Below are 16,298 nucleotides of genomic sequence, written 5' to 3'. Positions count from 1 at the left end.
GTATGGAGAAAGATATATTGGGGAAAATTGGATTCCCAGAGTTGAATATCATCAGACTTATCAAAAAAATTGTCCTCTAGCCAACAATACATTTCAAATAGATCAAACTCGCATAGGGTTTCATGAATTTTGTAGTCTCAGTCCGCTAAGGGAATATGGTGAAAATCAATGGGAGGGTGGATCAGAGGACTCACGGGTTCTTCTTGTTCCTTATCCTTTGGAGGCATGATTGGATAAGGCTAAGAATACTGGTGAAATATGGATTGTGTAGGTTATAGTGTACAGAGATGGAATTGGGTTCAAGATAATAGGAAACTGAGGTGCTGGCTTAAATGAAAGTAACAGGTATGATGTTTGGATGGGTGAAACATGTGTAGTTTGAATCGAAAAACTTGTAACAGAACAATGGCAATGACAATGTATAAAATCGGTAATCGGTGAATGGGTGAAAGGAGGGACTTTATAACCTTCTGGTTTTCCCATTGATGGTGGTGCGGGCCCGTTGGATTAACAGTTAAGTAATTTAATTACTTAACAGATTGATTTTTGAGGGAGCGGATGTGATTGGCGAGATAAACGGGCAGATGAGGTGGTGAGAGGGGATTGGCAGGGGTGTAACAGATAGAGCAGTGGTATCGGATGGCAGAGAAACCACTTTTCGGGGGGGGGGGGGGAATGTGGTTAATGGTTTTGGCTAGGGGGTGTGCGAAAACATAAGGTGGTGACATGTTGTGGTGGGTGTGGGTTTGAATACCGCCTTTTTCGGAACCCCCAGATGGTAAATTTTAGATGGTGAGGGGGGGCCGAAACGTAATGTAGGTCATCAGATGTTAAGAGGTGGGCGCGGATGAGGGGAAATGTGGAGGGATATTATGGTGATGCGATGGGGCATATGGTGGGGTAGGAAAATGTATTTAAAGTATAGCAGGGGAACGATTTTGAGCATATGGTGGGGTAGGGGAGTGGATGAAATAGATAACGGAGGAATTATTTTGAGTTGGCGAAACTTAGGAATAGGGAATAATATATCAAATATCATCTGATATACTAAATTTTAGAGTCAAACTTTAATTCCTTTGCTTTTTCTTGTGCACATGAAAATAATATTTAACGTTTGACTTAGGATAAAATATTCATGCTTTTCCTCTATTCACCATAATGCTTCTACTTACCCTTTCTCATTTCAATCCTTTTTCTAAGCTAACATTTTCTCTTCTTGCTTTGTAGGGTGCATTTAAACTAGCAGACCTAGATCACTTTTTATTTTATGAAAAATTACCTTGTCCTATCACTTATTTCGCCATTGATTCAAATTAAACTGTTGAATCAATTTTATTTCTATCTAGCTACTGATTTACCAAGATTAAACTGTTTGGTAAATATTTGTTCACTAACTTATTTAACCAAAATCTATGTGTTTAAATCATGATTAAATTGTATGATTTGAACATAAATTTAGTCATTGTGGCATTCAAAAACAATTTTCACACAACCTTATTTAATAATAAATTAAAAGAATTAATTTATCAATAATGGCATTTAGACTTGCAACACTTTCTGTATTTTTTTATATTTTTTCTTTTGTGGGGTTCTTATTTCCTTTTTTCTCATTTTTTTTAACATACCCTCTTTTCATTTTCTTCTTTCATATATTTTTGGAAATCATTTGAATATTTAAATAATGTACAATATGAAATCACAAATACAAAATACTCAATCACCTTGAGATCCTATAATTTATAGGACCCTAACATGTGTGTTCCTTGAATGTTTTTACTACACCTTTAGAAAAAATTGTCGGAGAATTTTTCAATATGAATGGCATGACTCTATATGTAAAGAACCAAAATCTGATACAAATGTTGTTTTTTCTTGATCCTCTTTGTTATGGGTACCAAATTATAGCCTAAGAACCCATCTATAAATGAATAGCACTCATGCCCTACAATTCCATTTAAAATTTCATCTACAAGCGCATTATGAATGGATTTGTGACTGTTAATTTTTTCTTACAATGAAACCAACACAGATTCTTAATTTCTTTGGGTCATGCTTCTTTGGTTGCATGACCATAGGACTTGTCCATTTTGACTTTTCTACAGGATAGATGATGCTAGCAGTTAGCATCCCTTCAATTTCTTTTTGTATAATGGGTTTGTACTTATGGGCCAATTTATAAGGTCATTTTTTAATCGACTTGGCTCCTTGTATGAGGTCAAGTTTAAGCTCCCCCATTTCCTTTACAAGTCCCTTCAAGTCTTTATAATATCTTGCGCATATATCTTGATATTCTTTTAGAAGGTAGATAAATTATGTGGTTTGTTTGTCTGACCAATAATCCTCTAGTCATGCAAACTTTGGTCAACCATCATTAGAGATGTCTTATTTTATTTTTCTTTCAACATACATCCATTTAGGAGCCTTCGACTCATCGAGTTTATGGTCTCCTACCTTCACTTCTTCATATGTAGGTGGAAAATTTGGTTTCCCATGTCTATCTTCCTTCTCTTTAGATATTTTAAATATCATTCTAATTTGTTTCTAATTCTTCAAATGATTATTTTTCCATTGGAAACTCTTCCTTGGAGTATTGATATTTTCCATGTCAAGTCAAGCAGATGCTCTTTTGACTGATTTTTGACATGATATATAATTTCCTATCAAAGTCAAAGTGTAGTCGACTTTCATCTTTCCTTTCTATTTTTCTTGTACATGAGTTTCATTCTTAATAAATTCTTTAATTTGTTGAGCTTCTTCAACTACTTTTTTAGCAAGATTAAACTCAAAATATTTTATAAAATTGTTCTTGAATTCATTGCAATAGAGTGTTTCTCTTCGAGATTCTTCAATTTTATACCAGTTATTTGGTAGATAAATCAGAGGGCCAAACTCTCTCATCTATGCAACCAATTCTTTTCCATTTGACATTGCATTGTTGAATATGGGCTACATGATCACATCTAGGGTTAAATTGAGGAATGTTGGCCATTGCAGATAATATCTTCCCACAAAATAGTTCAATAAAATATGTAGTAGAATTTATCCACGTTTGAAGTCAGGGGCATGGGTATCCCACCATATTGTTTCTTATCAAGTAAAAGTTTGTACAACACTTTTCATTATTCCTTTATCACATATTGATTTAGAAACTTCATCCATGTGATTTGAAAAATAAATATGATCTTGAAATCTTAGCGGGGTACAAAATTGTATCTATTGGAAGCCATGTCAAAGATTGCCTTACTTTTCTTTCATGTACAATAAACACTACTTTGACTATGAAGCATGGTTAGGTTTTCCTTATTGGTACTATTTCATTTGTCCAACATTCCTTAACCTTTGATTCATAGTTTCCAATTTCCCATTCATAAAGCTCGGTGTATGAGTTTTGTCCAATGGAGAGTGGTGTGGTTTCATTAGGCTCCACATTGTATTTATCTTCCTGCATAACTTGGTATAAATGTTTTATTTTTGTATCATCACCAATGCTTCAATCTATGGTTTACCTTCATGGTGATCTAGAGGAATTACAATATTTTTATTATTTCCCTTCAAATCGATTCGTTTTCTCTCTAGAGAAATAATAGCTCTCATATTTTGACCCCATGGCCATCCAACTGAAGCTAGATAGGCTATTATTCCTTCAAATAAATTGATGAATTCGAAATTGTCAAATGTTGGGATTATCATTATTGAAGTTTGAATGCGTTTTCGTGTATTGATGGGGTCCAAGAATCTCTGATCTACTAAGTTTAAATAGTTGGTCGTCCTTTGAAGGATTGGTCTTCCTAGCTTCATCCTACTATCTCTAGTGAGAATATTTAATTTTGATCCAAAGTCAATAAAAACTTGGGCTATCACGTGTCTGTTTAATTCTAGGTCGACTTGAGGATCATAATCTTCAAAAAAAATATTGAGACAATTGTCAAATTTTTTTACATGACGTTTGATCTTCTTTGCATTGTTTAAGTATATGAAGGACTTAATTAGTCAACCAATTGATTGTTCTCCTTTTGTAAATTCTAGAAATTATGCTATAATATTATATTTAATTGATTTGTTATTTCCAACTTCATTTGGTAAGAAGTCGACTACTTCTCGCATGAGATCATCATGGTGTTATAGGTTTGGATATGGATCAATGGCTTTTACTGGTTGAAATATTTCTTGTGTTCAGAGTCTATTTTATTATTCCACTCCTAATCATTTGATGGCAGTCAATTTTTTAGAATTTAGGACTTTTTGTTTGGGCACATATTGGAGAAAATTAACGGAATTTTTATTCATTAGTTTTTCAATAATTTTGGGTCAATCCTCTTAGTGATCGAACAATCTACAGATATTACATAATGGTAGCTTGATTTTTTCTTTTAATGGGCAATCGGGTCTAATATTCACCTCCTCCCAGAATGTATAGTAGTATACTCATCCTTGACCACAACCTTGGCCTTGTTAAATATTCCACTAAATACACTTCGATTATTTTGGTTTCCTTGATATCCTCCATGGCCCTAATATCCATTTCCTTTTTCTTGATATAAATTTCCTCTTCCAGATTGGGTTTTTGGATCCCTTGACTAGTCAAATGATTGAGTATGATAAACAATATGGTAATTAATCTTATTATGTTCATTTAATTGTCATCCATGAGTAGAGAGGGTGGTTTCCTCACATTTAGCACACCACTTTGGCTTCACATTATTTAAATTATATTAGCATTCTCTCGTGGTATGATTCGATGCAACTTAGAAAAAATCACAATTTATATCTAATTATACTCTTCAAACATCATGTTCGATGTGATCTATAAATTTCCGGTTATCCTTTGTGGTCCCCTTGCTTCAATAGTTGGTGTACCACAATTCATTGTATCACAATGTAAGATTCATGAGAGATTGTTGGAATCGCTTAAATTTTTCTTTGATTCTCTTTTATGTCGATGACCAATCATAATTTGTTTCAATATGTTGTGTTTGGGTAAACAGAGTATTCCTTATAGGGTGAATACCATCAAAACCACTCATACAACTATATCAAATATCACAATGCCAGTGTGTTTACATGGTTAAAATCCTCTAAGAGGGAATAGTCCACAACCCCAACCAACATGGCCACTTGAGGCAATTTAATTAATGCAAAAATAAAATATTTTTCATAAGAGAGTTTTCATAATCAATCATCAACCATGACCCTTCATTCCCTTTAAATATAGATCATGGAAAAATCAGGTGTTAAGCCATGAATCAATAGTTGTTAGTATCAAGAAGGATATGAGTCGTCAGAACACTTGATGTCTAGAACATATTGTGACTGTCAGATTACAATACAATTAATGTATACTAAAAAACACACTCTTACCTAATAGACACATTAGACCAAGTTGAACTTAACTAACTCCTAAGTGTCTAAATATCCTAACATCCCCCTTAAGAACAACTTGGGATGGGATTGAAGGATTTACAAAGGTGACATAATAGGAGAAGGAAGGAGGAAATAGAGGTTATTCCCCCTTAATGGAAACTCCTTGAACTCCTAATATAGATCAAAGTTTAGAAAACTTCGCTTATGTAAGAGACTTTGTGAATATGTCTACAACTTGAACAACTACAAATAAAAAGTGCACTTCAATAACTCGATCCTGAATGAGTTTTATGATGAAGTGTATTTGTAGCTCAATGTGTTTATTTCACAATGCTAAAATGGATCTTTAATGAGATTGATGGCACTTTGATTATCGCATCAGAGCATGGTCAGATGTTGTAGTTGGAATCCAAATTACTCTGAAAGGATTTATGGAAGTCATGAGACTTCTTGATTTACATTAACCATTTCTTGGTACTCTACCTAAATAGAAGAAAGAGAAATAACATCTTGTTTTTTACAAACCTAAGTGACAGGTCTAGAATCAAGAGTGAAAACATAGCCTACAATAGACTTATGATCATCAGAGTTGTCAGCCCAATCTAATTAGTGAAACCAACCAATAGAGGAGTCCCCCATGAACTATAATGTGTCCCAAAATGAACTAGACCCTGAATATATTGAAGTGTCTTTTTTGTTGATTTCCATTGAATTTCACGTGGTGCTTTCATATACTAAGAAACAAGACCAACAACAAAGAAAATATTAGGATGGGTATGAGTCAAATATAAGAAGCTACCAACTAATTTATGGTACAAAATGGCATCAACTTTGATTGTAGTGTAGGTAGTAGTAATTTTGACTCCATACTGAAATGGAGAAGTGGTTGATTTACAATATTCCATGTGAAAATAATGAATAAGGTCATAGGCATACTTAGGTAGGGAAAGATAAATTCCTTCCTTGGTTTGTAATAGTTTGAGGTTAAGGAATTAAAAAAAAATATCCTAAGTTTTTCATTTCAAACTTCTTCCAAATGCTTGACTTCACACGGGTCAAAGGTTTAAGGTTACTACTAGTGAGGATAAGGTCATCAACATAAAAAACAAGGATTATGAGATGGATTCCTACTTTATTGGTGTAGAAAAAGGGGTTAGAATGACATCTAGAGAAGTTAGTGTTAAGAATAAATCTATCCATTTTTGCATACCAAGCTCAAGGAGATTGTTTAAGATCATAGAGAGATTTCTTAAGGTGAAAAACAGGGTTGGAGTCACTCTAAACATAGCCTGGAGGTTGTTCCATGCAGATTTTTTCTTATAGATCCCCATGCAACAAGGTAGATTTAACATCCATATAATTGACCTCACATCCATGTATGGCAGCAACGGTTAAAAAAAAGTGTATGGAATTCATTTTGGCGATAGGGGAAAAGGTTTCAATGTATTCAATTCCTTCAACTTGTGAGAATCCTTTAGAAACTAATAGGGCTTTATGTCTTTCAATACTTCCATTTGATGCATAGTTACTTTTGTATATCCATTTACATCTAACAATTTTTCTTCATTTTGGAAGAGGTACAAGTTCCCAAATATCATTTATCATTAAGGAATGATATTCTTCATTCATTGTTGTTTCCCAATCTAGATGAGCTGAAGATTCTACAAATGTTTTTAGATCTCGCATCTCTGAAACTTGATCCAAAAGAGAGGAGGCTTATTGGAATAATGAATGAGTATGATGTTTATCTATAGGATCATCTACAAGGTCATCAACTACTTCATGTGTTCAATAGACCTGTTTTTAAAGTTGTGGTTCTCGTGCAGGTTCATTTTCAATGGACTCATCTAGAGGAATGTGAGTAGGGGGAGGTAGATTTTCATCCTTAGTGTCATCATTTGCAGAAGAACTAGAATAGGAAGAGAAGGTTACATAAACATTGAGTATCACTGACATGCTGAAGAGGGCACAACCACCGAATTAGGCTCCTAGGCTAAGAGATTTTCATCAAATTTAACATCTCTTCTAATTATTATTCCATTCGAGTGAGGTTGAAGAAGTCTAACCTTTTACATCTTCAGGATATCTAACAAAAATACACTTCTCATTTTTATGTGATAAATCTTTCCCTTTTTCATCAAGAATGTGAGCCCAAGATACAAAAGTGGATTGTGTCTAGATTAGTTTACTCCATTCTTCTTCCAGTGTTATATTTCTTAAATCCTCTATGGGAGTGCAAATTACAATTAAATTTTCACATTTGATTTATTCTTCCCATTATTGTGTATATGGAAAAATATGTTGCATTTGAATGGCCTATGTAGTACAATGAGTTGTGAATCTATTGTTGATATATTCACCTACATTAACTATTCTTAACCTTTGTAGTTGGTGTCCAGACTGTTTTTCGACAAGAGCATTGTTGGCCAAGAACAAGTCAGACATTTCAGTCTTAAGTTTTAAGAAATAAATCCAAGTGCATCTAGAGATGTCATCAATGAAAGTTAAGAAGTTCTTGACCCAAATAAGGAAGCAAAAGAAAGTGGACCACATAAATCACTATGAACAAGATGGAAAGGGGCTAAGGAATGCTAAGAGGCATGTTTGTCAACAGTGTCCTGATGATGTTTACTGAGAGCACAACTGGCACAAACACCCTCTCTACAAAAAATAAGAGGAAGGTCAGTCACTGTATTTTGATTAAATAGTGGTTGTAGTGTGAAATAATTTAGATGACGAAATCGCTCATACTAAATTTTTCTCAAGCTACCAGTATGAGCAATAGAAACGGAGGGAAATGATGATGACCCAAAGTTGTCAAACTTGTAAAACTAGGTAATATCACCAACTATTACAATGGCAAGGACATGCTTAAGATATTTTAAATCCTTAATTACATTTTGGTGAGGTGAAAAATATATTACTTTACATTCACCTGAATGAATGATCTAATATACTGATAGAATATTGCAGGAAAGACTTGGAACACATAATACATCATTGAAATGACCATTATCTACTTCAATTGCTCTAGACCCTACAACACTAAGAGATCTATCATCACAAACAAATATTTGTTTGGTGTTACAATCATTAAGAGTAAAAAAAAAAGCGTTAACCTTAGCCATATGATAAAATTCTCCAGAATCAATAATCCATTCATGAAAATAAGATGCAGAGGTTGCATTGAAGAAGAAACAAAAAACAAAAAGTGCATGTCCATGTGAAGAAGTGTTAGAAGAACAACCACAGTTGATGTTATGCTTCTTCATTGTTGCTTCCAAGTTCTCCACCTTTTAAAGAACTTGGACTCTAGATGACCATCTTTCCCACAATAGTTGCAATGCTTGTTAGTCTTCTTACTCTTTAAATTTGGTCCTTTGTCACCATTAGAAGTAGATGTTAGCTGAGAGGGTTTGGAACCCTTATTTTTATTGTGTGAGGATATCACTTTTTTGGATGCTTGGTTTTATCTTTCTACTGGGTCATTAAGGCATTGTTCGATGTATCTGTAGTGTTGATCACTCTAATATTCAAGATCTTGTCATGTTCTCTAATCAGAGAGTCACAAAATGATTCAAGAGAAGCTTTTTTATAGGAAACTCCCAAAAATTCTCTAGTGACACAAAATGTAGATACAGAAATAGAGTATTAAGAACCAAGATTTGAAAGAGTAATATAAATGCAATGTTCCGTGAATATGAAATTGCAAATCAAGAGAAATAGACATTCTATAATATAATCATGCCAAAGTTTGCTCAAATTATCACCATAAGCAATAAAAGACGAGGGAAAAGATGATGATCCAACGCTGTCAAACTTGTATAACTAGGTAATATCACCAACTATTATAGTGACAAATATGTGCCTAAGATCTTTTAAATTCTTAATTACAACTTGGTGAGGTGAAAACTATATTGTTTTACGTTCACCTAAATGAGTGATCTGATATATTGATAAAAGGTTGTAGGAAAGACTTGGAACACATAATACATCATTGAAATTACCATTATCTACTTGAATTGTTCCAGACCCTACAACACTAAGAGATCTCCATCACCAGAAAATATATGGTTTGTGTTACAATCATTAAGAGTAGAAAAATGTCTTTATCCTTAGCCGTATGATAAAATTCTCTAGAATTATTAAGCAATTCATAAGAAGAAAAACCAAAGGTGTCATTGAAGGAGAAACTAGAAGCAGAAAGTGCATGTCCATGAGAAGAAGTGTTAGAAGAAGAACCAAGGCTAATGTTGTGCTTCTTCATTTTTTCTTCCAATTCCTCCATCTTTTTAAAGCATTTGTACTCTAGATGATCGTCTTTACCACAGTAGTTACAATGTATGTCAGTCTTCTTACTCTTTAATTTTGGTCCTTTGTCACCATTAGAAGTAGATGTTTGCTTAGATGGTTTGGAACCCTTATTTTACTTATTGTTGTGAGGATATTGCTTCTTTGGATGTTTGGTTTTATCTTTGAATTTTTCCACTAAGGCCTTGTTCATTGTACCTACAATGCTAATCACTCCAATATGAAAGAGATTGTCATGATGTCTAATCATAAAGTCAAAAAAATATTCAAGAGAAGGTTTTTGATAGGCAACACCTAAAGATTCTCTAGTGACATAAAATGCAGATAAAAGAATATGATATTGAGAACCAAGCTTTAAAGGAATAATATAGATGCAACACTTATCATCTAGAGTAATATGACAAATTTTAAGCAAATGTGTGAGTGTTTTAAACTTAGATAAGTAATTACAATGCAAGGGAAATCATGAGATTTAAATTTATTATTTAATTTTAAAGTTGATGAGTTCTAATAATATATGCTTCATGAAATGTCTTTTGTAACTTTTCTTAAGCTTCATTTGGTGCATCAGTTCCTTGAATACTGAACAACAAATGAAGATAAATAGGCATTCTGATTAATCCATGAGCTTCATCAATCCTATTATCCCATTTAGATTTCTTATCGAAATTAATGGGCCCTTTTTCTTGTCCTTTACTTCTTAGTACATCCTCGATGTGGGATTTACATGAGAAGTAGTTGGTACTAGTAAGAAAATTCTCACTTAGAGTGTCCATATTAAAATATGCACATAACATGGTTTCAAAAGATGAAACTAACTATCTGGAGAGAAATTTCTCGAAAAATTAAGTTGTTTAAAAAATAATCAACACTAAAAACAAACTTTGGGTGTGAAAGTTATGCCCTCTTTAAAATAGGAATTAATGGTAGCAAAGAGTCATGTTAGAGGTAGAAGTTGACTCCCATGGTGATAACACGTGTATCGATCCCTCTGTGGGCTCCTCTCTTGGTTTGGCATGTTGCTCTTCAAGATTCCTTGTGAGTTGTTGTTGGCCTGGTAATTGGTGGACTTTGATGGCATATGTGTCATGGGATAGGAACTCGAAGATTGGGCCTCGAGCCCAATAATTTTTCTAAAATGGAAGCTTCTCACCTATCATGTTAGCAGCAGGTGATGTAGAAGAGGTTTCTGACTATATGTGGTATTATGTTAAATTATCTTGGATGGATGGTGTTCAATATCTAGGTTGGTTTTCTCTTCTCTAAAAGTGGAAACCCTAAATTGTGTCAAAACCTTGCGTTGGCATATATATCTATATCTATATCTATCTATATATCTATCTATCTATCTATCTATCTATCTATCTATCTATATATATAGATATATATAGTTACAAGGAGGGAGGGACCATATTGAGTTACAGGCAACATGGATCTGAGGAGTGAAGAGGTGGTCGATGCTCTGCATCATGGGTGTATTGACAACATGCAACAAGAGTGCTTTGGTTTGATATGTTTCTCTTGAACAACAAGAAGGAGGTATAGTAACATGAGGGAAAATTATTGATTGGTTTTTCACGGTCAGGGAGAAATCACAAGCTCTTCTAAAGGATATAGACCTCAAAATAAAAAAATATTTGATAGCTATAATTCAAAGGGGTGCTTTGGATGGAAATGTGGATGTTTTTGGATCTCGTGTAGTCTCTGCTGGCCTAGTTGTTGTAGTTGTTGCATGGAATGTGAGTGTATGTGAACTTTTAAGGTTATAGTGTGAGTGAAATTTGTATGTGGCTATGATATTTTTGAGGCAATTTGTATAGTCTATGAGTATCTACAAATGCAGTGGTCAAGAATTTTTCCTCTATAGGCCTACAAGTGTATGAAAGAATTGGTTTTGTGATATACAACAATTGTCAAGAATTGAGCAAATGGTGCTATATGGAGTTCTTATAGACGATTCACCTTTGAGGAGGTCTATATGATACAAAAAAAGTTGCATGTGGTTTTGAAAAAGAAGAAGCAATATGTGCAGTTTTTGTGCTCTAGATGTCTGAGAATCCATTGTATGGCTGTGTAGGGGAGTGTTATCATTGCCATTAAAATTAGATGTCCAATACAAGATATAAATTGAATTCCAAGGGTATGAATGTTAGGGTGTGTTTCTGCATATAAGGGAGGGTACTAAGTGGCTATGGCAGTGTTGAATTTGCTTAACACTTCCATGAAGTTTGGCCTTCAGCTCTGAGTTTCAGAAGGAATTGTTCGTTGCTTGGGTGGGAACCTTCAATGGGTTTCTCTAGGCATTGCCTTTGACAGTTAATGTGTTTGGTAAGAAGGTATATATTTTTCAAATTTAGTCCTCTTTCCATTAATGGACACAGGGAATGAGTTATGTAGGGATCATATGGAATATATGTTAGACAGATTTTTGTGCACATAGGATATCTTTCTATTTTGAGTGTTGTCAAAGAGCCTTATTTTCAAAACTTTACACCTACCAATCACCTTGAAAACCCCCAAAGGTGCTAATTGGTCAGAACTCACCAATCCCAATATTTCTTGTCTTCCATTAGATGTGTTTTTGATTCGTGGCATTGCTCATAGTATTGGGTCGACATTCCTTTTGACAAGATTATAGATATTGAACAAAAATTGGATTGGTGGGTTTGGCTTTTTTTTTTTGGACAAACCGAAGGATTGGTGAGACATTGATAGGGTCTTATTATCCTCTAACTACTAATATGGACAAATCTAATTGTGATAATTTGATGTCGGAGTATTTTTGTCACAACTACGTATAGATTTTTGCCACCACTGATATTCACAACTATCCAGCTTTGTCTAGGTGACACAGGTATTTTTCTACCTTTGTTGGAGGTTGTTCCTTGATGAGTTGGGGTGGTTTTATCGGGGCAGGTTTTTGTGCAAAATTTGTTTTGGGTGGTAGTATCTACTTTTCTTGTATGGGTATGCAGATGACATCGACAACGAAAGAGTGCTTTAAGTGGGATACATCTCTAGAGGTGGAAAAACTGATAGAAATAATGGTACAGGCGATGGAAAGTGAAAATAACTCACACATCCTTTCGAAATCAGTGGCTCATTCGATGAGGAAGGTGGAGCCAAGTATCCAATAGGAGATAAGTAGAGGTAGTTATGCTGAAAACAACTCCAATACACATGTTGTGAAGGCCAAGAAGCCATATAGGCATAAGGGAATTATACCAAAAGAAAAATTCTAGACTTTGGTCATAGGAATTGGAGATTATTGGGAGGAAGTGGAGTGATTGAATCACAAGGCTCTTGTGCGTAGATGGGTTTCATTCCATAGGTATTATTTCTTTTTTTATGACTACTCTTAATGCAATTCATTTATGTATGTATTTGTGAAATGTATTACTATTATTTCTTACACTAATTTGTGAATTGGTTTGTAATTTCTCTGTTGTAGTTTCAATTTGATTGATTTCTATACTGAGTTTTTATTGGTTAAGAATCTTAAAATTATATTTTTTTTCCTAATAAGTTAAGCATATATTGTTTTCCAGGATACCAACGAATTGTTTCCTTGACTATGCAAATATGTTGTTTTTAGCTCATTGGTTCCATTTTCTTATTTATCTCTCCCTTTATATAGGTTAGAATAGTTGCATTCTTGGCTTTACAATAGTTGTTAGACCAATAGGTGAAACTCATTATTTTAATGATCATTCACATCTCACAACACACACACAACCAAGCATAGTTACCATGTAGAATCTAGATGGGTCTCTTATCCCAAACAATGTGAGGTCTAATTTGGACCTCATACCAGAGACAACCTCTTGACTTTTGTTGGGTCATTTTTCCTTCTCAACTGATCTGAATTGGGGTAGATTAGTAATGTTGTGCTAATTCCCCTCATCAGAATATAAAAATGTGCTTGAGGTTTGACTCCAAAGTACCAAGTAAAATCATGAATTTTATGTGTTTTTACTTAAGTTAGTTTCATGAAGAAAACATAAAACATTTGAGGATTTCTGATAATAAGAGCTTTGATAAGGAGAGATCCCATCTCCTTAATGTCTTTGTGGAGAATGGCTACAGTAGGCGCCTAGGTCAGAAGGCTTTCCTTAAAGCCTCTAAAAATGTGATTATTAATAAAGAACCGAAGGAGCGCCGACTAGGGGTCCATCTTCCCTATGTTCAAGGAACCACAGACAAAATTGCTCGGATCCTTAAGAGGTATGATATCCCTTCTACCTTTAGGCCCCTCAACACCATTCGTAAATCCCTCCGATCGGTGAAAGATCCTGTTGACCCGATGGACATGAAGGGTGTCTACTTGATCCCTTGTTCGTGTGGAACCCCCTATATCGGGGAAACAAGACGCTCCATCCATCAGAGGATAAGCGAACATGCAGTTGACCTAAGACATGGGAGAACCAAGTCTTCAACATTAGCAGAGGATGTGGAAAAGACCAAGCATCAGGTTTGTATTGAGGAGGCCAATGTTGTTGCTAAGATTGCTCAATTCCATCATCGTAAATTCAGGGAAGCTATTGAGATTGAAAGAAGGCTTAACAATCTCAATAGAGATGACGGCTGGAAAATCAGTAGCTGTTGGATCCCTACCCTGTCGTCTTAGTATTTCCTTTCCCCCTTTTTGTTAGCTTTCTGTGTTCCCCCCTGGAGCCTTCCTTCCTCCTGGGGTTGATCCGTTTTGCTCTATTGGTCTTCTTCCTGTCGCTCCCCTTTTATTTTTTGTCATTCTCTCTGTTTTATTTTTATTTATTTATTTATATACCTTATATTTACATGTATATATTTTTTTTAATATATTATTATTATTATTATTATTATTAATTTTTATTTTTAATTAATTAATTAATTATTTTATTATTAAGTAATTAATTAATTAATTTTATTTTACTTTATTTATTTATTTTTATTTTTATTTTATTTTATTTATTTATTTTATTTATTATTATATTTATTATTATTTCTATTTATTATTTTTATTCCTTTTTCAACTATCTTTTACCTTTCTTTTATCTTTCACCTAACTTTTATCTTAATAACCGAATATTATAACTTATATATATATATATATATATATATATAATTTGAAATTAAATTAAAGTTTTTATAACTAACCATTTAAATTATTTTATTTATTTATATTTTTAACTTTAACTTTATGATTTTAATTGAAATATATATATATATATATATATATATATATATATATATATATATATATATATATATATATATATTACTAATAAATTACTTTAACCATGGATACTTTTTCTGGTCCTTAACAACATATTATTATATATATTTATGTTTTATATTAACAATAATTAATAAATAATTTAAATAAATAAGTTAATTATCTCCTTAAACTAACCACTATAAATAATTTATTTATTAACAACCTATGATCATAACTTTAGTAGAAAATTAATATAGCAAAGATTAGAACGAATTCTCATGAGCTCCATAGTGAGACTGGCCGCTGGGTAGTTCCTAAAACGCCATGGATGGAAAGGATCTGCCATATTTGTGAGAATAAGAGCATCGAGGATGAAAACCACTTCCTCTTAGAGTGCCCTGCATACAACCACATTAGATCTCAATTTCACAACCTTTGTTACAATACTGACCTTTCTAGCCTTTTACAATGCCAAAATTATAGTGAGCTCGGGAGGCTTCTCTCCAAGCTTTTTGAACATCGGAATAAAATCTTAAATCAAAATAAATAATTTGTCTTTTTAGGTCCGATAGATCATTATTTGGTCTCAGTGGACGTTAACAACCATCATCATCATCAATATATATATATATATATATAATTATTAATAAATAAATTAATAAAAAAATTTAAAACTAACCATTAAAAATATTTTATGTTTTAATATTAAAAATAATATTAATATTAAATTAATGAATAGTAATTTGATGCCTAGCTATGCTCAGGTTTTTGATGTACAAGCACAAGCTCAATAACATAGACAATCATAGACTTCCTAAGCTAGCTTTAACTTCCAGCCAAAATCACCTAAGGCTTAACCGAGGATGGCATAAGGACACAAGGGCCTGGTTAAACTATTGGGAGATCAATGAGAATGATGCTTTGCAAAACATAAATAACATTAAAGATATTGTTACTTCTAAGTTCAAAGAAAAATTGTGGTGTGAGAAAGATTTAGCGTCTAAAAGAAAATTAAGTTATTATAAGAAGGTCATCAACCCCACCCTTGAAGATCAAAAGTATCTCTCTATTCTAACTAGCTCAAAAAAGAAAATTAATATAGCAAAGATTAGAACGAATTCTCATGAGCTCCATAGTGAGACTGGCCGCTGGGTAGTTCCTAAAACGCCATGGATGGAAAGGATCTGCCATATTTGTGAGAATAAGAGCATCGAGGATGAAAACCACTTCCTCTTAGAGTGCCCTGCATACAACCACATTAGATCTCAATTTCACAACCTTTGTTACAATACTGACCTTTCTAGCCTTTTACAATGCCAAAATTATAGTGAGCTCGGGAGGCTTCTCTCCAAGCTTTTTGAACATCGGAATAAAATCTTAAATCAAAATAAATAATTTGTCTTTTTAGGTCCGATAGATCATTATTTGG

The sequence above is a fragment of the Pinus tabuliformis genome, chromosome 7 (genome assembly GCF_031772625.1).
Source record: "Pinus tabuliformis cultivar Carrire ecotype Pingquan chromosome 7, CPIR1, whole genome shotgun sequence".
Classification (NCBI taxonomy): Eukaryota; Viridiplantae; Streptophyta; class Pinopsida; order Pinales; family Pinaceae; genus Pinus; species Pinus tabuliformis.
The sequence above is the reverse complement of the archived record's forward strand: the minus strand, read 5'-3'. Positions refer to the sequence as shown.